The 21,491-nt window shown below is 40.6% G+C and overlaps 2 long non-coding RNA genes across 2 annotated transcripts in view; one reads left to right on the forward strand and one right to left on the reverse strand.

Annotated features, from left to right (window-relative positions):
- The window catches only part of LOC110400042, an 86,194-nt gene extending 82,800 nt beyond the window's left edge, over positions 1-3,394 (reverse strand). The window contains exon 1 of the long non-coding RNA XR_002439559.1: positions 2,528-3,394. This is a non-coding gene — a long non-coding RNA (uncharacterized LOC110400042). The remainder of the gene's footprint in view (positions 1-2,527) is intronic.
- The window catches only part of LOC110400041, a 178,471-nt gene that overhangs the window by 150,451 nt on the left and 6,529 nt on the right, over positions 1-21,491 (forward strand). Inside the window, exons 6-7 of the long non-coding RNA XR_002439558.1 lie at positions 8,382-19,198; positions 20,938-21,041. This is a non-coding gene — a long non-coding RNA (uncharacterized LOC110400041). The remainder of the gene's footprint in view (positions 1-8,381; positions 19,199-20,937; positions 21,042-21,491) is intronic.

The following is a 21,491-nucleotide window of genomic DNA, read 5'->3' on the forward strand; positions in this document are numbered from 1 at the left end:
TCTTCAATTCAGTAAAATACTGGAAACACCATGAAGTGAATTAAAGGTCTGCTACCTCTAATGATTTATGTAGGGTAAATAACAAAATTCCAAGCCAGTGAGAATTTTATAGTCACGTCCACACAAAATATCAGTCTCTTTGTGCTTCAAAGACCAGAAGCATTAAAAAAATTAGAAGTTCTCAGCATCATTCAGAAAAACAAAAAATTGCTAGACTTTTGTCATTCTGAAGGATAATAGTGAGAATGGAGTTGAAAATCAAATGAGGAACATTTAGGAGATCCTTGGGATATCACCTTAGTCACTGGGAGCAAATCTGCAGGCACATGCTGATATGGGCTGATAAGGTAAGACTGATTACTGTTGAAGAAGTGGATCAGCTAGTGATTTTTCATAGGTCTGAAAAAAGGCTGCAAAAATCAATTCACAGAGCAGAAAAAAATAGTATCACAATTAGAGTAGTGATAAGTTTAAGAAAATTCTGTTCAGTTCAGGCAAGCTCTGGACAGTGAGAGGCCAGCTAAAGGGAGTTCAGAACAGAGCCAGCTGAAACAGTGAGGTGATTCACCTACATTGAAAGGTAAGAGAAAATGTAGATCTCTGAAGACCATGAGCTAAAAGAGAGGTAGGGAAAGGTATTATGAATTCCACCAGGAAACAGCTTGAAGCAAACAAATACAAAATATAGGTAAGCAAACACAAGGAAACGCTTTAATCCTGCTGACAGTGCAGCATTTGACACCAAATTAGCCTCCTCAGGTTACTGGATTTTTTTTTAATGAGCTTAGGCAAAGAATGATTTTTAGGCTAAGTAAGTGTGTAACTACAGTCAAAATAATGTTTTAATCTTTTAGGGCAAATTCTCACCTAACTTGATAATGAAGGGGAAAAACACAGTTCACATTCTTCCTCCTGTTTGGGAGAAAGCTTTTCCAAACAGCATTGTGAGTACTTTAAAGGCCTCATCAAGACAGTGGTAGAGCTGGTAAAAAATTCATGTGGTCTCCTGTGTCGTGCTCCTCCTCTCGATTTCCCTGTGCCTCTGTTCCTTTGGAGCTCTGCCAAAGCACACAGGCTGAGTTTGTCTCTCTGCATAAAGCCTGAGAGATCCTTGGAAAGTTCCTCTCTCTGTATCTAATGGGTAGCATTTTTCAAGGAGATCTAAATGATTCAGGAGGTTGAGTCCTAACACTCTCTTGAATCACTTTGACACCTTTGAAAAATATTCTGTTTTCTCACCGTTCAGTTCCTGCATAGCAGACTCGATGGCCAGCAAAGCTTACCAAGCTTAATATCTAACTGGTTGTTACTCTGACAGGATATATTGCCTCTGTGAGCAGGCTTTATCAAGGATTCAGACTATCTAAACTACACCAAGGATCCATCTTACTCTGTGTGGGTGTAGGATTCCATCAGATTTTCACAGGGAGCTGCCTACAAACCGGACAATTAGAATCATGAGAAAAACAAGAGTATGGAACTTGGCCAGGATTACAAGGCAGTTAGAAGCAGTATTTGTTAAAGATCTTCAAGGGGGGGGAAATGAGAGAAGGTGCTGTTGAATCAGTGATTAACAATAACCTGATATTTGACGTGGAGTAGACTCTTTCAACCTGTTGGTACAATTTTTGGTCTGTATTACAGGGATAGTAAGGATGTTAGCTGAGATCACCAACTTAATGCACGAGGTGCCGCACTGAAGGGGAAGATGGCTAGAAATCAGCACCTTGCTAAAAAAAAAAGGTGATCAAATGATTGAAATATTGGCCTATATCACATTTTGGCAGGGTGACCACCTAGCACAGGCTCCAGTGAACTCATTCACCTTTACAAGAGAAACTTGACACAGTCAAAGACCAGCCTCTGAGACCCAGAGGAACCAAATATTTGAGTATGCCCAGTGTCAGGGCACAGTGTTTACAGCCACACACTCTATGTGCACATGAATATTTTAGATTCCTTGTTGTCATTATCACTTTCCATCACAAGTAGTGCACACTGACAGGGTAGATCTTCACTTTTCATATGAACAAAGACAGTCGAGCTTTCTACCCATTCTGTCATGTTCCCAAACTCCCTTAGAAGGTGGAAAGATTACCTTCAGAACAAAAGAAACCATAAACTGGAGTGAAAGCATGCCAAAGAAACTTGCAGAAGAAGAGGGAGAGGAGTAAGGTGAGGAAGAAGATAAATTGAGCTGAATGGCAGCTAGGGTTTGGAAAGGCAGAGGGGATGTCAACTCTGCTATTCATTTTCCTTTTACAACATTGAATATTCTGTTGTATGAATCAGAGTCACCTCCACAGTGGTCACTTGGGCATCAGCCAGAAACGATGGCCACAGCAGCACTGGGAGAGATTTAATCAAACATCCTCTGAAGCATAGTAATGAATTAATTTGTTGAACATACGAAATGTAAAACCACAGAAATCCATTCCCTTCTCTATCCTTTCTTTACCCCAGAAGGATTTTAAAGTGTGAGATCTCATTAATATTTGCTTCATTGCCAAATAGAAGAGTTACATACCTTGGCTGGAAAACATTCAAATGTTTGTGTTGCTGCCCCACTTCAGTGACTCTGCTTGCAGTCGTTTAGCCCATTTGTATGTAGAACACATACTTTGCAACTGAGGAAATAATGAGCCTGAGAAGTTTCCAAATGCTAGGCCAACACAGTATGCTCTGACTCCATGCCTTTGCATTGGTCTGACATTTCTCACCTGACAAATGAAAAATGGAGCTTAACAGCCACTCTAATATTCCTCTACATTCAACTCAGTTTGTGGTATGATGGAGGAATCAAGGAGAAAATAAGAAAGGTGTTCTCAGGGGTGTGTTTAATTGTCAGTGCCTATAGATGCAGCAATATATTCCTGACCACTGAAACACTCAAACCCACGTAGATTTGCGGTAGTTGCTTCCCCAGCCACAAGCTGGTACCTGGCTGCCTTTCTACAGGAAATATGCCAGTTCTTCCACAGCAATGCTGTGCTGAATGTGCAGCTGACTGGGTGTGTTATTCTACAGCTGGTAATGAGAGGAGGTCAAAGAAAATCAGGGGTGTCCTTTCTGTCCTTAAAAGAAGTGTATCTCTATCTTGGCAGTGTAATCTGTGCTTCCATATAACTTTTGAATGTCAAAGAGTAGTTTCATTTTTATTACTTATGGTGTGTAGAACTCCAAGATAGTAGCTGGGTTTGCTCAATGTTAAACACAAGTAACGCAAGGTGTCTGCTCCAGTGAGCTTCCACTCTACAGCCCCAGTTGCTGGAACAAGACAAAGCAATCCCTGGATGACAGACAAGAAAGGACAATGGTGAAAAGGAGAAGGAAAATGACCAGCTCAAGAGCTAGAAAAACTAAAGAGGGGCTTCAGTTGGAATGGAAGTGATAGAGCTGCTCAGAGATAGATGAGGAGAAAAGATGAATAGTCATGTCACACTCTGAGTCAACTTAATGAGACAGAAGTGGATGACTTCTAAAACGTCAGTCTTGCTGACTGACTTCTTTGAAATCAGTGCACAGCTTATTTAGTTGCTCCTCTTGCACGTAGGTTGCTCTGCTGAAAAAGATGGCCTAGGTTTTTGAAACAGCTTTATCTCCTACTGAGTCACCATAGTAAGTGGTGGTATCGGATGCATATTAAATGAAAATATGTTTTTTTTTTTTAAATTCTGTTTTGTGCAGTTGCAAATGAAGCAGCAAAAATGCTGTTTCTGCTTCTGTGCTTGGAATGAATTCTCACTCTTCGGAAATATGGCCCAATAAGCAGGCTGGCCCAATTAGAGTTGAAAAATGTCAGAAATACTCGGATCTAAGATTATTCATAAGTAAAAGAGCTTTTGATTTTTTTCTTCAGATAAAATCCTTTAGATTCCTGTAGAGAACTTTGTAGAAACAAAGGTGTACTATTTTGTTTAGGGGAAAATTACCAAACTCTGGTTAACATTTATTGGTCTTGACCAGAATTCAAGATATCATGAAGCCACCAAGCAGAGAGAAACCTCACTTGTACAGATTTTTCTTCCTTAGTAAAGATTCTCCCTTGTTGCACATCAGGGTGCATACGATGTGAACAAGTGATAGCAGAGAAACAGACTATTTACTAAAAAAAGAGGAATTGAAAACTTACTGATTTCTTCACATTGTAGCCTGCAAGAACACTTACTGCTTTAATGAATTACCACTACTAAGCATGATGCTTCTTAACCTTTCTTTGCGCGTGGGGCTATATTCATCTTTTTCACTTATTATCCTTTCCAAAAAGTTGTCATTAAGCCTCTCACTTGGGTTTTCAAAGGTGCCTGGCTGAATTTCTGTAGGGCGCTGGTTCCAGGGCTCAGCTATTCCCGACGTGCCTTTCAGCCCTTGCCTCTTCTCCTGACCCTCTACCTCTCTGTTTTCACTGTTAACTCAGCTTCAGGTAGTTGAAGACATTACATAAATCCCCTCTCAGCTATCGCTTCTCCAATCCATTTCCCTCCCAGCTTTGCTCAAGCTAAAACAAAGATATGATCCAAGCCAAAACTTCAGGCCAGGTGTCCTGACTGAAAAACTGTTCCCAAATACATTGAGCGAGTCTGAGCCCTGAACAAACTCAGCTGCCCTCCCCAGTGAGGCAGCGTGACAGCCATGAACAAGATATTGTACTTTACAGCACCTGCCAAAGGTATCATTATCAAGGAAGATAAACACATAGTTCAGGCAAAAGACTGCCACATGTTTTTCCACCCTTTGTAGAGCCAAAATGACGTTTCATTGTTGTTAGCAGAATCTGCTTCAGTGAATTTATGGCAGTGTCTCACTGTTTTCCTCAAGACGAAGACCTTGTTGGAAACATTCCAGGGGCAGAGAAACTGACCAAAAGCAAAATCAGATTTTATTGCTAACGATCAGTCACAGCTCTGGTTGCATTTGCTGCTGTAATAAATGGCTTGAGATTTATCCAGGCCTGCAGTGCAAAAGCTGCTCTGTGCTATTTCGAATGACGGCTTCCACTGTTATTGTTCTCATGTAGGTAAACAGGGTGCTGTGAAAAATGCCAGTGTTTCAAACCTGGGCTGCTCAGATAGTGCACATTACTGCTTCAGAGTCTTCTTATTGTCTGTCTTTTCAACCAGTTGGCTTTCAGCACTTCTTCCCACCCATAAAAAGCAGGTGGTGTGCATGCACCTGCAGCGAGCAATCCAGCAACCACTTCCATGCCAGCTTTGCCTTCCCTTTGTGTTGCTGTTGCAGCTGCTGTGGTTATTATCGTGGCAAATCCTGACAGCTCTGTTCAAGGGGCTGACCTGAGCCATCTCAGCTTCAATAAATCCATCTGTACAAGGATTAATTGCACAAACATGAGGTTAGCACATTGTAGTCAAACACTTTGGGTCAGTAGAGTACTGCTGAGCTGTTCATCGGCAGTGCTTTAACTGACCCTCAGGTTTCCCTCCATCACAATTCACAGCAAGAAGGGGCAACTTGAGAATGGGAACCACCGAATTTCAGTGAAGAGGAAAATATAATTAGTAGGTTTACCCTGTGATAATATACTCCCTCACTTTATCTAGTGAGGATGTATCAAGCTGTAGCCCAATTTGTAGTAAGACATCTTCTTCAGGCCTATGTGATGGGAAAGATCCTGAGCTAGGTGAACTTTTAGTCCACGTACTTTTAGAAGCATTTATCCTTGTGCAGTGGAACAGCACTAGACAGCATTGTGCCATGAGGGGCTGACACTGTGGCTCTGGCCAGAGGTACTGGAGGTCTAACAAACACGTCAGGATGAGCGCTGGAGGTCACAGCAGCACAGCCTGGCTTTCAGGAAGTACATACTGGTGGGCCAGTGGTTACCCACAGGGAGGTCCTAAGGCACAAGGACCATGCTCCATATTGCTCAGCAGTGAGTTCAGCACCATGCAGATCCAGAATCCAATGGCATAATTTCTTAAATGCCTTCTTTTGTTAAAATTTCAGCCCTATGTTTTGGTATATTATATCGTTTTGTTGCATGGTGGTTGAGGAGCTCCCAGGGTGCAGAAGAACAGATTCTGTGTGACTGGGCAATGGGCTCCTCTTGGCTGTGCCCTTTTCTCACTCTTTGCTCCAGTTTTTCCTTGATTAAAATGATAAAAATTGCTTTTTTTTTTGTAGCCAACAAATCATGTGCTGACTACAGCTGAATGACAGACATCTCTTCTGCCCTTTCTAGGGCCATGCACAGGATGCAAGCTACTGGCACAGTGGCACTATTTCATCCACATTTTCATCATGTTCTATTTGGGATTTCATCTCTCCTAGCAGAGTTTTTGCGGCAGCCAGCGTATGGTGCTGTTCCTCACAACCCGGCTGCTGTACGGGCTGCCTGGCAAAGCTGCTGCTGCTATGGCTGCCAGGCACACTGTTTCTGCCCTTTAGCGTTAGGCTTTTTAAAAAACCTGACAGGCTGTCACCCAGCAGCTGGTCTTTTCACAGGTGTCAGAAAATTAACCTCCAGAGGGAGCCTCATCTTCACCAATGATTCTGTAACAAGCAACTGTTTAAAGCAACAAGACCCCAAAGGGGGAGAGCTGCAGCGACAGAGTGAGCATAGCCAGGGGCACGTGTTCAGCACGTCAGCGGTGACCAGCTTAAAGCAAATCTACTAATCCTCCTGCTGCTTAATTAAAACCCCAGTGTTGCAACAGCATGTTTACCCACATCATAACGTACAGTAATTAGAGCGCATACCAGAACTGCTGCTATTTCTTTTTCCTATCATGGCCTTGATTAGCGTTACACAAACTTAGCAAGTATCAATGAGACTCCAGGACGTGGAGGCATGCGACTAACCTACAAGGAGTTCATAGAGTAGAATCATAAAATCATTCGAATTGAGAGGGACTTTTAAAGGCCATCAGATCCCACTTCTCTGCACTGAACAGGGACACCTACAGTTCCATCAGGTGTCTAGAGCCCCATCAATCCTGACCTTGGGTATCTGCAGGGACAGGGCACCATCACATCTATGGGCAACCTGTGCCAGTGCTTCACTGCTAGGCAGCAACTCACTGATCCTGGGCGAGTCAGCCTCATTGCAGTCATCTTTTTGTACCCCAAGGCAGAGCAGAAAGGGGTTAATGAGTTAATTCTGCATTGCGCTCCGTTCTGACCACTGCGGAATGAAAAATCCTAAGTAATGTTAATTCAGATTCTAATAAATGTTTGTCTTTGTAACTCCCTCAGTCTGTTCTGCAAACAAAGTTAATGAGTTGGAGGAAGAAAACAGTTCCTGCTCCTTCATATCAGGGCCACCTTCAATTTTGTGTCTGTATCGTGATATAGGAATGCATTTCCTTTGACCTAGTTTTATCACTGTCACAGAAGGCATCATCGTCACCCATAGCAATGGCTGCTTCCTTTAGCAATAGTTATGGCAAAGTGCCTCAGGGATTTGCTTTGAAAATGAAGTTGGAGTTTGAAAAACAAAACCAATTTATGCTCTCCTGCATACTCCCAGATTGAGAGCACAGTTATGAGATCACCCATAAGAGTTAGGAAACAGATCATTAGAGTAATTCACTCGAGATGGTTATGCCAAAGTTAATTCACTTTTCAGCCATGTAATAAGATCCCATAGGGTCATTACTTCTTTGCTACATCATCAAAAATAATGAGATTCATTTTTCTCAGATTATGTGGAAATATACACTGTTTCTTATCATCCTCAGCTGAGCGAAATTGACTGCACCAGTTCCTTTCTTGAGATTTGCCAATGGTGAAAAATCTTCATTTGAGATGTGAGATCTGAAGCATTAATACAAGGAGTTCAGATTGTCTTTTCCTGACAGTTGCGTCTTTTATCACTAGTAAAATGTGTAGAGGGATGAGCAACTGCAATAATAAGATTTCTTGTATATTCTGAAAAAAAAAGATGTTTGTCAGAATCATTAATAATGGGAAAACAGGATGACACAAAATTGCTAAGATGAAAATTGATTTCCCCCATATGTAATATAATTAAGTATACTTTACTTATGTGCTTTACAAGCACTGTCTTAAAACGTGAATCAAGGCAGAGAGACCATAACTTGCTTGAAGGGTCTATCAGTTTAGGAAGGTGATGTGTTAGGCTCTTGGTAATGATGCATGCGCAGGTGGTAATTCAGCTTCACCCATAGCAAAGTTCACTATTTCAGCAGAAATCCCATCAGATAATAAATGTGTTAGGGCACATAGCTGAACAAAGACTTTCTCATAATCATTTCAGGGACTTGTGCTAGCATAAACAAGAAGCTTTGGAGTTTTAGCTGATGGGACAGAAGATACAGTCATTTCATTCAGCTGGCTGCTGAACTTACTTTTTATCTATTTTGCCAAGTTGCTGACCTTCCCTCTGTTGTTTGCCCTCTCAGCTCCTGCATTCACCTGAAAGGATGGACTTGCAAAACTCTCCTTGACTTCCACACACCTCAGCACGCAGTGAAAAGTTGGGAATGATAGGGAGAGAGGCACCGCAGCGGCTTTTTATTTGCAATATTTATGCATTTAACCAAAGACTTGTCTGGGATGGGGTCTGCAAGGAGGATGAAAACAACTCCATGTATTTCACCGTACGCAAGTACACAGGGCAACTTGCAATTTGAAGGTATGATTTTCCCTGCCGTGTTTCTCACAGCAGGCTCACAGTAACACTTGTTAAACTTATACTGGTTCATTGCTCACACGTCTCAAACTTACAGACACCTTGCAGTCTTGTCACATCTACCAGGTGTCTCATTCTGTCAGGCTACAGCCAGTTCTCTAGTACTACAGTTTTCTGCTGACAAGGTTTTGACAGTATTTCTGTTAAAATCCCCTTGCATTTCAAATCAATTTGCAAGTCTTTATACAAAACACATTTAGTTGAACTGTGGAGCAGTTAGTAGCTGATTAGCTCCCTTCCAGCGCCATCTCTTTGAAGATGCTTAAATTATATTAGTCTAGCTACTGTGTGATTATTTTATTTGCCAGCACTGATTAGCTGATTCACTGAAAATGAAGAAACTGAAAAGTGCTGACATTTTCACTTCAGAAACATATCTGCTAAGTTCTGTTTTTGTTATAACGACACGAGTTTTTATACCATTTCATGCTGTATGGGACTATACCCAGGAACTGACAATTCAGCCTAAATGTGTATATAGTCTGACACCAGTATTTATTTATATCAGAGAAGTATCCTGAAATTCCAATCAGTCAGAGTCCGTTTGCACTTAAAACAGAGAGAGCTCATAGTGCAGAAAACACAGACAACCCCTCAGACCTTACAATCAAACAGGAACAGTGCAGGCTGTGAAGATAAATGGAAATACATAGAAGTTGTGTTTTGTCCAGCAAGGTCATAACTCGATGTGGACAAAATCTTGGTTTCCTGGCTTTTACTTATTCTTAGTTTTGCAAGGTCTAGGTCTGGGACATAGCGGGCAGAAAGGCCACTGAAGGAGAATAGCAATGAGAGCAACAGTGCAAATCAGAACTGCCTGAACAAAGGAAGGTGGTTTTACAGCGATGGACTTGGGACACTCTTGTGGGAGCTCCTCCAATGACCTTGCTCCCTCTCTGCCCACATGGGGAAACAAGTTGCTGGTTTGGGCGGACCCTGTGGGTCCTGCATTCACCAAACCATGTGGTGTTGTATTAGCACATACTCAGAAGGCTGGTAAATGATGTGCAATGATCTCAGCATTTCTGCTGTGGGACCTGCAGGAGGAACAAGGGATCCTAGCTTCTGAGACAGTTCTCAAGGACAAGTACACATGGACGCTACTGTTATCCTTGCTAGTAACAACTTTAAGGAGCTTCGTTTTACCCCTCAAACACCTTAAAAGTTGCCTTCTCATGATAGAAATCAAGGAGAGAAGCAGCTGGCAGCCGAGACCCCTTTGGGAGAATCCGTCACATTCCCAGAGAACACTGCCTCTATTCGTGCAGCTCAGCCTGTGCTTTCCAGCACTAACGACAACCATTTGTGCACCCCAGATTCCTGTTAGCAGCAATAATATTTTATGCAAATTCCACTCCCATAGACATTTTTGTGACAGATTGGTGGTGCATGAGAGTGCAGATAAGGAGATCTGCATCTGAATGGCAAGAGTCTCCCCTGTGCTAAGTTTGCAAAGTCCCGCTGATTTCCAGGGCTGTATAGGTTGGTGCTGGTTAAGGAACACATTGTTTCCTTTTGCTTGGTACATTTCCTAGCTTAGACAATAGCTGAACATAAAATACACTCCTTGTATGTCATCTTAATTAGAAGTGACTGATTTAATGAACACACCATAATTAATGTCTATTATACCATGAAAGACCTTATTTCCACAAACTGGATAGATCTTTGTTTCTTCTGTTACTGTAGCAGCCTGATTGCATTTGATCAGCGTAATAAGAGGTACAGTAGCATTATATTGTTCGCAGGCCTTCACTGGGAACCTTAATTGCCTATTTACTAGTGCTCAGTGCATTGGGCATGGGCTTCCTTAACCGCAGTGTTCAGCACAGTGTCTCAGCAGGGGTTTACACGATGTTCCAGTCTGAGGCCTTTTTTCCACTCAGTTCTGAATTCAGATGATTCTTTGAAGTGAGAGAAAGGAATAGAGAGAACAATAAGTACAGAGAGCTTGCAGTGCACTGAGGCCATTCAGTCTTCCCTGCAGAAGGGCAAAGAAATGTCTTCATTTACAAATGCTTTTCAGTTTTGACCCGTGCTTTCAGAATAACTAAATTTGGACAATGTACAATATGAGCAAAGCCACAAGGTGATGAGCCCAAATTCCTGTTGGGCTTAAAAGCCCCATCAGCAATCCACAACTATGGGAATCTCTAAGGTAGTAGGTAGGACTTCTGTTTTGAACTTTGAATTCTGGATTTTTCTCCAGATACAACAATACTGCTGCAGATCATATTCAGTACTCACAGTGATTTCTTTTAGACTTTGTATATGTGAAATCCAACATCAGTGGAACAATGGAAAAACTTACAAGGAAATCTCCTTTCAAAGTCTGTGTTCCCTTGAAGAATGAACTTCAGCTCTATGATGCTGAACCTTTCCTTTAACAGAAAGATCTTGCAACAGATTCAAAATTCGGTCACACTTAAGGCCTGACTCTCATTTAAACTAGAGTGAAGAATGAATAGCTCTGTTGAAGATGAGGGAATGTCACTGACATAAATATACTTAAAATAAAGAATCAGATCTTGCTGTCTCCCAATATTCCACCTCAGTTAAAATGGTTCAAGTACATTACTGGCAGGAATGAAACATGAAACTGAGTAGGATGAGAAACTCATTTTCAGTTGTAGAGATAAATACAATTGTGCTACTCAAGCAAATAATGAAATATGTCTGAAGACTTCACAATGAAGAAGTGCACAATACTAATGGATAATATAACTGAACACAGTAGAGTATAAAAGGAATAAATATCAAGGTCAAAAATAATAAATAGGGAAGAGTCACCCCAAGTGTTATTTTTTCAGCTAAAATGAAAAAAGCAAATATTTAAACATGCATACAAATATATGTACTGTGGAAAAGCAAATACACCAAGTTGTAAGTGCTAAGACAGCCTGGATTCAGATAGTTCAGATGACCGTTAATTGTCTTAATTTCCAGAAGTATGACAATGTCTTTCAGTATTTAAGGACAGCTTCTTTGATGAACCTTGGCTGGATGTTCTTGGAAGCATTTCCATCTTTTTATTGCTCACATTAGGTATGCTCAATTTAGGCTCTCTTGGTGTATTAGTAACAATTTATCATTAATATATATATAAGAAGGATGTTTTGACTTTTTTAATGGCATAAAATAATAATCTCTAATGCCATGGTTATTCCTGTAGACCTAGAACAAAACCTCAGATCTTGATTTTTATCAAGAGCTGCAGTCTTCCTACCACACTATCTTAGGCTCTGTGCTTCCTTACAAATTTCTCAAAGCAGCAGCAGAACCAGAATGGCTGCTGAAAACACTGCCAGAAATTCCAGTGCAATTATGAATAAAACCTTTGTGAAATCATATATTTACATCTAGCATGTGTTTTCAGTGCTCTGTATCTCCAAAGCATCTTCAGATCTGATCAAAAACCATAGTGGTAAGGAAGCTTCTAATTTCCGTATGAACATGACATCTGTTTGATTCCATTTTCTAATCCATTTTCCCCTAGAAATAATAGCAAAAGTAGTATTAAATGCAATGGATTCAGATCTGGCCTTTGAAGTTTGCATGCCCTTGTTACTAGAAGTTGCCAGGGCATGCTGTGGAAAAGACTGGTGTTAGGATATCACAAGACTGTAAGATCCAAACCTCTTGAAGGGTGCTATGAGCAAAAGGCAAATCCACCAAAACATGTACCCTGTTGCTTTATATAGGGCCCTAGCTGACTCATGCCTTTCACCAGTGAAGTCAGCTGACTGTTGTTATTCAACGTATTTCGTAGTTTTCTCACCTAAATGCACATGCTTAATGTTGCAGCTGTAGCTCACTGTGTAGCAGAAATCCCATCAGAGCTGAAATCTCAGTACCAGTCACCTGTTTCATTTATTTCTTGCTGTGAGCCTAATGAGAAAACAGCCAGAGCTACCCCTAGAAGCTGAGAGGAGAAATAGCACTTTTCAAGAGTTAGTATGAAATTCAAACACTTTTGAACATGGGAGCCAGGAAGAGCAGTTCAACTATCAAGAAATATCATTAATAAATAATCATCTAATTCTCTGTGTGATGAGTTTAGATTCTGCATGTCAGAGCCACAGGAAGAAAAATAGGAATTGGGCAGAAAACTTAGCCAAAGCCTGATGAAGTGAATTCAAGCTTATCTAATGGTTTCAATGGAAATTGAATCGCAACGCTTTTATGTCCTCTTTCCCTTGTGAACAACATTCTCTCAGAATGCCTAAATAAAGTATGCCCTCAAGGGTTTTGACTAATTCCGAAATATGTAGGAGAACTGGTATCTTAAAAAGGAACGGTGCCGCAGATGATAATCTTGACAGGAATGCCTGATGTCTTTCAGTCTCATACATTCACCAGCCTCTCTCATGTCTGAGTGCCTTCCATACCAAACCAACACCACAGCTGCACAGATAAGAATGGCAATATTTCAGAACTTTTAATAGTCCAAAGAATGGAAAATCACTTCTTTTTCCACAACAATTTGGGATCAGAATGTGTATGTTTGTGTTTTCTTTCTTTTTTTTTTTTAATGCTGGCAGTATTCGAAGAGATCTGTTGTTACCCAGCTTTTTGACAGTGATGGGGAGAACCATTTTCATGGCTCCTGCGTGGACAACCTTTCTCATTTCCTACTAGTGCCAATTGTTTCCACATCAGCTGTACTAAGAATCATTGAGCTCAATCAACAGCCACCTTGCTGGGTAATCTGAAAACACAAAGGAGGACTTTCAGTCCTGCAGAAGGCTCATGATCACATTACCACTAACAGCTAGGATCTGTTTGATTAGATAGCATGAGGAAGTTCAGTGATTACATAATTCTTTTTTAATGACTGTGTATGTCAAATTGCAAAGCAGATATAAAAAGTCAGTTGATTGTATTTGCAAGAAAAAATATCTTATGGCAAAAGGCACAATGATAGCTATTCAGCTGCAAAGAAGAAGGAATATATCTGAGCATGGGAATCCTCATGAAAACAACATCCAGCCTGGCACTGCTCCCAGGCAGAGCAAGCTGTGTGGTAAGTGGTCAGGTATGTAATCTGCAGATCATTATGCTCTGCTGTTACAAGACTGGTGGATGATCAAATAACCCTATTGCTCCTCACCTACCTGCAATTTCACCTCAGCTAGAATGAAGCGTTTCCTCTTTCTCATTGTGGCCTAAAATTGAAGTCAGTAACAACTGGCATTCAACCAAGGAGGCTTCTGGCATCCCAGCTTCAAGATGCTGTTTTGTTATGTTTCCACACATTTCCCCTCAACCTGTGATGCACAGCTGCAGATGCACTCTGTCCTCACTGTAGCACCAACCCTAATCTGCAGACCTTCAGGTTTGGTGCCACAGACTCCTGAACACATGTAAAGATTCCTCTTTTTTACAGAACCAGGATGCAATTAACACATCTTTGCAGGGACCAGAGGCTGAGCTGCGTAGATACGAATTTACCTCTCAGGTTTCTAGAGAAAATTTATATTTCTTGCCTTTGATAATTTTAAGAAGTAAGAAATTGCACAAAGATTAAGAAAGACAAAACAGAAAACCTGGCCTGAATTATTTTGAGGCCTCTTATCATTTCTTCTCTAGACAGTTTTCGACCCAGCAGGCTGCAGCCTCTAACACATAATCTAAGATGATGTGGTTCTGAGAGGTACTTGACCACATTAGAATGACCAAACTACAGGGAGGGATAAGGCCTTCTTTTTACACTTGTGTCACACAGGAACAAAGGAAATAACATTTTTACTTCACTTTCACACACTGTAGGATGTCAGGCTGTGCTTCATTTTGGGACTTTCAGTGAAAGAACTGAGCGCAGATGTAATGTTGTCTCAGTGGGAGATGTGCCTCAGTGAAAGACGAATAAAAACTGACTGCAGACACCAGGGTGTATGTCAGAGAGTCCAGGTGACAGCTGTGGGTGTGTGCAGATGAGGAAGGGGATGCGTTTCCTCTGTTCCCAGCGGCATTTTGTGCAGCCTGTCCTGAGTCTCAGCCCCACAAGTTCACCTCTATTCCTGGGACCATTAGAGGTATTCTGAGAATTTCCACCAGCAGCTTGTTTCCTCCAACACACTTCATTAGCTCTGCCAGAGTATCACCGCTGTCTGCTTCAGAAAAGAAGTGAAAAGTTGAAAAATACTGGAGTTGATACACTGGTCAACGAATAAACAGGAAGATGCAAAAAAGAAACTTGAGGTGAAGAGAGGTCCTGCCTTCACTTGGGAACATCAGAGCACTGGAGTATCCTGGGCCATACCCACTAAAACAAGATTCTTCTTGTGCTACCAGAGCTTGCCACTAGCATTGCTCTGCTGACCGGTCTTGATGTAGCTGCCACGTGCCATTTCCTTCATTTTTCAAAGAAAATGAAGGGTTTTCTAAGGACATAGGTCAAAGTTTTGCCTCAAACAGAAAACAAGTTCTGTCTTCCACCCTGAGTGGCTGAAGAGGCAGGTAAATTTCATGCAGGGTTTACCTCGCTTATATTATAATATACACTATATTTAGTTTCTACTTTGTCTAGTTTCTCACTACCAATTTCCATCATGGTGACATAAAAGTTAAGTCCCCAGAGGGAGAGTCTGGAAGCAGTCTTTTAAAAGTAACAATACCATAAGTGGACATGATGAAATTTTCTTTTCTTCTCTTTTCTTCTCTTTGAAGGGGTGCAGTGTTCATCCAAGAATGAGAATAAACATTTTAAGTCCTCCTTAGGTATCCTGTTGCCTAGGACCGGAAGGTCTCGTGGTCCTCCCCTCCATGCAAATAGCAGCACAGGTTTTCAGCCCAGATCTGTTGCTGAATACTTCTGTGCTCCTGCAGTCCTGCTCAGAGGCAATCCCACAAGGAATGCAGTTCTCCCCACCTCCCTCCAACAGCTTTTGTTCTTCAGCCTCATACTGCACAGCCGTGAGCCCATCACCCTGCACACTTGGCAGGGGTGGGCATCTAAAACTGAGGCCTGGAAATTTGAGTTCAATCCCAGGCTTCCCCCGCTGGTCCTCCCAGTTGTCTGCCTTGCAAAACCACCACTTCAACGTGCACCTCTGCTGTGTTTTTTGCATGTGGGAATCTCACTCTCTGCCTCGATGCCTCCTGAAAACACTGTGATAAACTTTTACAAGAAGTGCTTGTTATTTCAAACTTTAGAGTCATCACAAACGACAACTGCTTTTCAGATGCTCTGTCCTCTCATTATAGACAGACTTTGAGATAAAAGAATGGATTTTCAACCATTCACACTACAATTAATTTCTTAAAGCAAAATGGTTCATTTATCCTGCCCAGGATGAAGTCACATACAAAACAATAACAATCTGCCTTTTGAGGTGTCTTGTATTTTTGACAGCCTTAGCCCTCAGCCTTTGATTAGATAAAGGCCTTAATATTGCATTACAGCAGAATTACCTACATTATGGCAGCTGCTTGTTGCAATTGTGTTGACATGAGTAGCTTCTCGTGTGAATGTATTCTGGTCTTTCTAATCTCTTTAGCATCAGCACCAGGACATTTTATTTGCAATTGATTTTTAAATTTAGGAGTAATTGAAGTTTAAGCGCAGTTACCTTCTTGCAACAAGGACAGGTTGATACTGTTTAAATCCTAATTATGCACTGATTAAAAGTGATTGCATTGCCAAAGTGAGCAGGGGCTATAATTTGTTTCATTCTTAAAGGCTCAGCATAGAGAATTAATTGTATTTCCAGGAAAACAGATCAACATAAAGAGGAAGCAATTAAGATTTCATTGCTGAATCATAAATTTCCTTGCAATCTTTGGAAGGTGGATAAAGTAGACTTAACATTGAAAGCAGATCTTTATGACAGTAGGGAGAAACCATTTCCTAGTTTAGGTTTTTGATGGTACAAGCTTTGCCTGCAGTCAGTTATGCTGAGTTTTGGTTAAATGCATAAGGTAGAAATGGGTTTGCTTTAATTTGGGAACATCCAGCTTTGCAGTGTTCTGTTGTTTGCCTTGCTTTCAAATTTAATAATGAAATGACAGCCTGCAAATTATTCTCATATAATAAGTAGGATAAACAAAACCAGTCACACTTTTTGTATGAGCAGGAGTCATTTCATAAACACCATAAGAAATTAGAAAGCACAAGAGGGAAACCGGAGCAGAAAAGTACATTTCTACATTAGTGACAGTAAAAACCTGGGGTCTAAACAGGTTAGAGCTGGGAGTTCTGGATCTGAGTTTTGTGACTGTCACAAGCAATGTTTGAGTCAGGTCTGAATGATCCCAGAGTTAGGGAAACACCTAATAGAGACCTGCACCTGCTCAGTGTTACTTTTATTATTTCTTCATACACAGGATATGTTTGTATAGTGGGCTCTGATGTTGTCTCTGATCAATCAGTGATGGAATATCAAGATTCTCCAAGATGCTACAGACAATTCCTCATGCTGGAATTTGAAAGTTTATTTTAGTTTGGATTATAGGTGGCTTTTTTGTTGTTGTTGTCGTTTTTTTCCTCAATCTCTCTGTTTCTCTATCTAGAACAGTAGTTTTCTTATTACCTACCGTCCTGCTAACAGGAGAAATCTCAGCTGCAAACAACACGACTACAAAACTGAAGTTGCCACTGTGCTTTCATGATCACATGAACCACTTGGTGCCATACACACAAAGCAAATAAAATAACCAGAAGCAGAGAAGTCAGTGAAAAAGGGGTGATGCCACCTCTGGGACACAGAGTTATAACAGAGAAAGCTGACATTATAGAGTGTCTGGGAGTGAGGAGAAACTATGTACTTCCTACAGTGGTAGAGGAGCATGAAGCGGCATGTGTAATTTTCGATTGCTTTGGCTTTCTCACTGTGTTTTCCTTCATGCATTTTTCAGACAAAATGGCAGTTGAATACCACAGCAGCCCACCAAAATCATAGATATTTTGAATTTCAGTAATTCTCCATCATTTCTGAGCAGAGAATCTCCTGGTCTGCTAGCTGTGAAAGCAAACTGGTGGTGTGGTTGCTGTCTGAAGGAGTATCCTTTGACACCTGTTGATTCAATTTCTTTCATTTTGTAGAATGGGTTGGAAAGGGCTGAGCTTTGTCTTCTGTCACAAGGATGAGGAATTAAATCATTCTGTCGCCTTGGGCTCTAATTGCCTTGGATCCTGTTAACTGTACAGCCTGCAGGCAAGCAAGGGCATGGTGCATGGTGCAGTGGTGATCAGTATTGTCATTCAAAAGATGAAATTGTGTGACATTCACTACGAGCCAACTGAAAAGTCACTGGAGGCACCTTTTGGCCTTTACTTTTCTTTTTGGTGAATAAACAGACTTTACTGGAAGAGGGAAGAGTTGCTCAGTGCTCCAGTTCAACTCTGCTTTTTCAAACAAGTGCTTCACATCACTGCTGAGTTGTTACGCTGCCGGTCCCTGGCACAGGGCTCTCCAGTTTTCATCAGACTTCTAAGAATCCCCCCAGTATTTCAGTGAGAGCATTTAGGATACTAAGATATATGTGGTTTGTTTTTCAGTTTTTGTTGTTGTTGCTAGTTTTTTCCAGTCTGTGGAAAGAACTGTCACTGGAAAACCACGGTGGTACAGGAACTATATGAATTCTGCAGTCTTCTTCATATGTCTTTACCAAGTGATAGATACAGCCAGTCCACTCCATTCTTTCCCTTTTTCCTCTTCTGCGACTGCAAATAAGGACACCAGTTAAACCAGTTGTGGAAATTAGGGCTGTTTTCAGCCCAACTTCTTAGCAAAGCAAGCCTTACATGATTACTCTGCATATAATCTTAATGTCTTATGAACAGTTCTAGCCAATCTCTCCCAAATATACCAGAGGAGCTGAGTTACCAAAATACTTAGTTCCTACATTTCTTTCCAGTTCAGTCAAAAGGAGCAGCCCAAAAAGTCATCAGTAGCATTTTTCTGTTGTAAGTGGGAAAGGCAGAAAAACAGCAGGAGAACTTTACAATAGAACAAGGAGACAATATAAAATCTAAGTTTTAATCACTTAGTATCCATTCACTGAGAGGTGCGCATCCACAAGAAAGTAGGAGTGCAGCAAACCATGATTTCTTATGTGGATACTTGTCAACTAGCAGACAAATCAAACAAGTCAGTTCGCTGTTTCCAGGCTTACACTTGTGGCATTGAACTGAAATCTTCCCTATTTCTGAATTCTAGTCCTGAGTTTAGGTAATGATTTCTTTCTCAGTAGCTACTTTCTGTACTGGTTGAAACATAAACTACTTAAATGACTGTACTCAATACTTATTTATTGTCTCTAGCAGAATAATTTTTCCCAAACCTTTCTTGAACTATAATGCTCATCTGGGGAGCTCTGAATGTAGTCCATCTTGGCTGTCTGTTCCAGATATTACCCAAAAAATTGAATTTTGCTTATTTCTGTTTATACATGCATGTTGGTTTCTCAGTTATTTGATTTATGGACTCTTTCAGGATCAATTTCTTCATTTGAGAAGGCACAGAAAAATAGCAGCCCTAACGCAAGAGGAAGATGTGAGGAAAATCAAAAAGCTTTGTGTTACCAGTAAGAAAATACCTCAAAATCTCTTTCTTAAGAAAGCAGTTTCAGGCATGACCAGGATGTTTTTGACTCAACTTTCTCCTTTCCTGTTTATGCAGGTGATCATAAGTTTTCTTCAGTTTCTGGTGTACTATCAGTCTCAGTGGATATTTACAGATCACATAATATTGAATTAGAATCGTGGAAGTGTTAATGTGCAATATATGCAACAGAATGGTGGTTACAAATCAACACTGCTTTTCAAGCCTTCTGAAAAAATAATAGAAATATGCTACTCCTGAGATTTAACGCAGAGTGAATAGAAAAGAAACAGTGACAATACTTTTCCACGCTCTTAGAATTAAGAGGATTCTAACACCAGTCAAAACCTTTCACACATTCCTTTTTCCCATGCTGTAAATGGATCAAAGTTTGAAAATACAACTTTGAGATTATTATGTTTGCATGAGTATTTTACAACCTATAAACAAGACCTTTATTATGCAAGCAACTTCTGTATGGAAAAAATTTAATTTCCCTTAAAGAATTCACAGGAAGAGCTGTACGTTCAAAATGTACTTTCTATTTATTTCACCCCAGAAACTCATCTGACCAATTTCCTTTTCAGGAAGGAGGATAAGTGAAAACACATGCTTGGTCGTTCTATATATATTTTTTTATCTTCTTGAATTTCAGTAATAAAGAGATTAACTTGACTCAGCCTAAACAAAATACGGATAAAGATTTTTGATGCAGCTGTGAATCTTTCTGCTTCTGTCAGAGCTGAAGGAACACAGCAACAGAACCATTTGCCACATCTGCTTCTGTTATGAAGCATCAAGTATACTAAAGGAGATGATCTACGGTCATGGTACACGTTAATATCACCTTCTGATAAAGCAGAGTTTTCTTACATTCGGTTACACAGACTGACCTGGTGTTGAGTGGAAGGGTTACTGCTCTTTTGCAATCTTTTGTACTTGTTCAGTAGCCTTTGTTTCTGTTTGGAGAACCTGTTTCTTGTTAAAAAGCTTGAGCAACCAAATCCATCCTCCTTGAGCACTGCTGCTCACACACTACATAGTCACAGAATTCTTGTGGGCTTTCCAAAGCCTTCCTGAGCTGATGGTGGTCTCCCATGATTTCCTTGAAAATCTGCACAGCTGTGATAAGTCAGATACCTTAGACTTACAAGGGCAGCATTCACTTACAGCTTTGAAATGTGAATATCCATTGCTGCTTTGAAAACAAGGCCAAAAGAGCATTTTATTTTGACTTAGTAGTATTAGAGAGTTCTGCACTGAGCCTGCCCATAACTTTAGTATTATTTGAGATGAAGTGAGAAGAGGAAGCTCCTGCTCTACAAATTTAGTATTAGTGAGTCTTTTATGCAGCTGAACCCAAAGGCAGAATTTGGATCAGTTGTTTTGCTGAAAAATCTCCATTACCTCCTGTAGATTTTCCTACCACTTCTACAGCCTAGCTGAACAGATGGTATTAGTCATATATTTTTCTTCTTTGAACTGTGAATGTAACTATCGTTTGTCTTCTTTCAGTCTTATCTTCCTGTTTTTAGCAGGGTTTTTTTTTTTTGTCTAAAAAATTTGGTAATCCAATCAAAATTACGCTGAGGAATTGTTATGTGTTATTGTCATGGGTAAATTGTCTTCCAAATCCTGCAGGTGAATTTTATCTCAAATCAAATTCCTACTGCGTGACATCAGCTGCATAGAATTCAAATCAATACAAATGTCCTCTTGCAGGCTTGAGCTCTCTCTGAGGGATAAGTCATTTCATTTAGCTGCTGTGTGCTGATTGTTAGAAAATACCTGGGATGGTCTGAGTGACAGTCTTCATTTCTTGTTTGGTAAGTGCTGTGAAGAGTCTCTGTGCTTTAAAGTATGTTATATAATAGAAACTCTTCTCAAAACTTTCAATGACAAAATAGGTAGTTTTAAAAAGCTCTAATTCTCTGTCTTATGTGTGGCAATGATGCAAGCGCTACTATCTAAAAAAGCCTATGGATGCGTTGGTTTCTTGTTGCTTTTTGGTTTTTGTGGATAAGTGTGCTCTTTCTTACACAGTTGTGGTGATTGATTGACTTGTACTCAGTTACCTGAAACTGGGAAATGAAATTATGCCTTCAAAGATAGTACCAGGTAGAATAGAATAGAACAGAATTCTGCTGGAAGGTTCCATCAAAGATCATCTGGTCTAGCTGCCTGATCTCTTCAGGGTTAGCCAAAAGTTAAAGTGTATTAATAAGGGTATCGTTTAGATGCCTCGTTAATGCTGACAGGCAGGGGGTATCAGCTGT

The sequence above is a fragment of the Numida meleagris genome, chromosome 5, assembly GCF_002078875.1.
Source record: "Numida meleagris isolate 19003 breed g44 Domestic line chromosome 5, NumMel1.0, whole genome shotgun sequence".
In the NCBI taxonomy this organism is placed as follows: Eukaryota; Metazoa; Chordata; class Aves; order Galliformes; family Numididae; genus Numida; species Numida meleagris.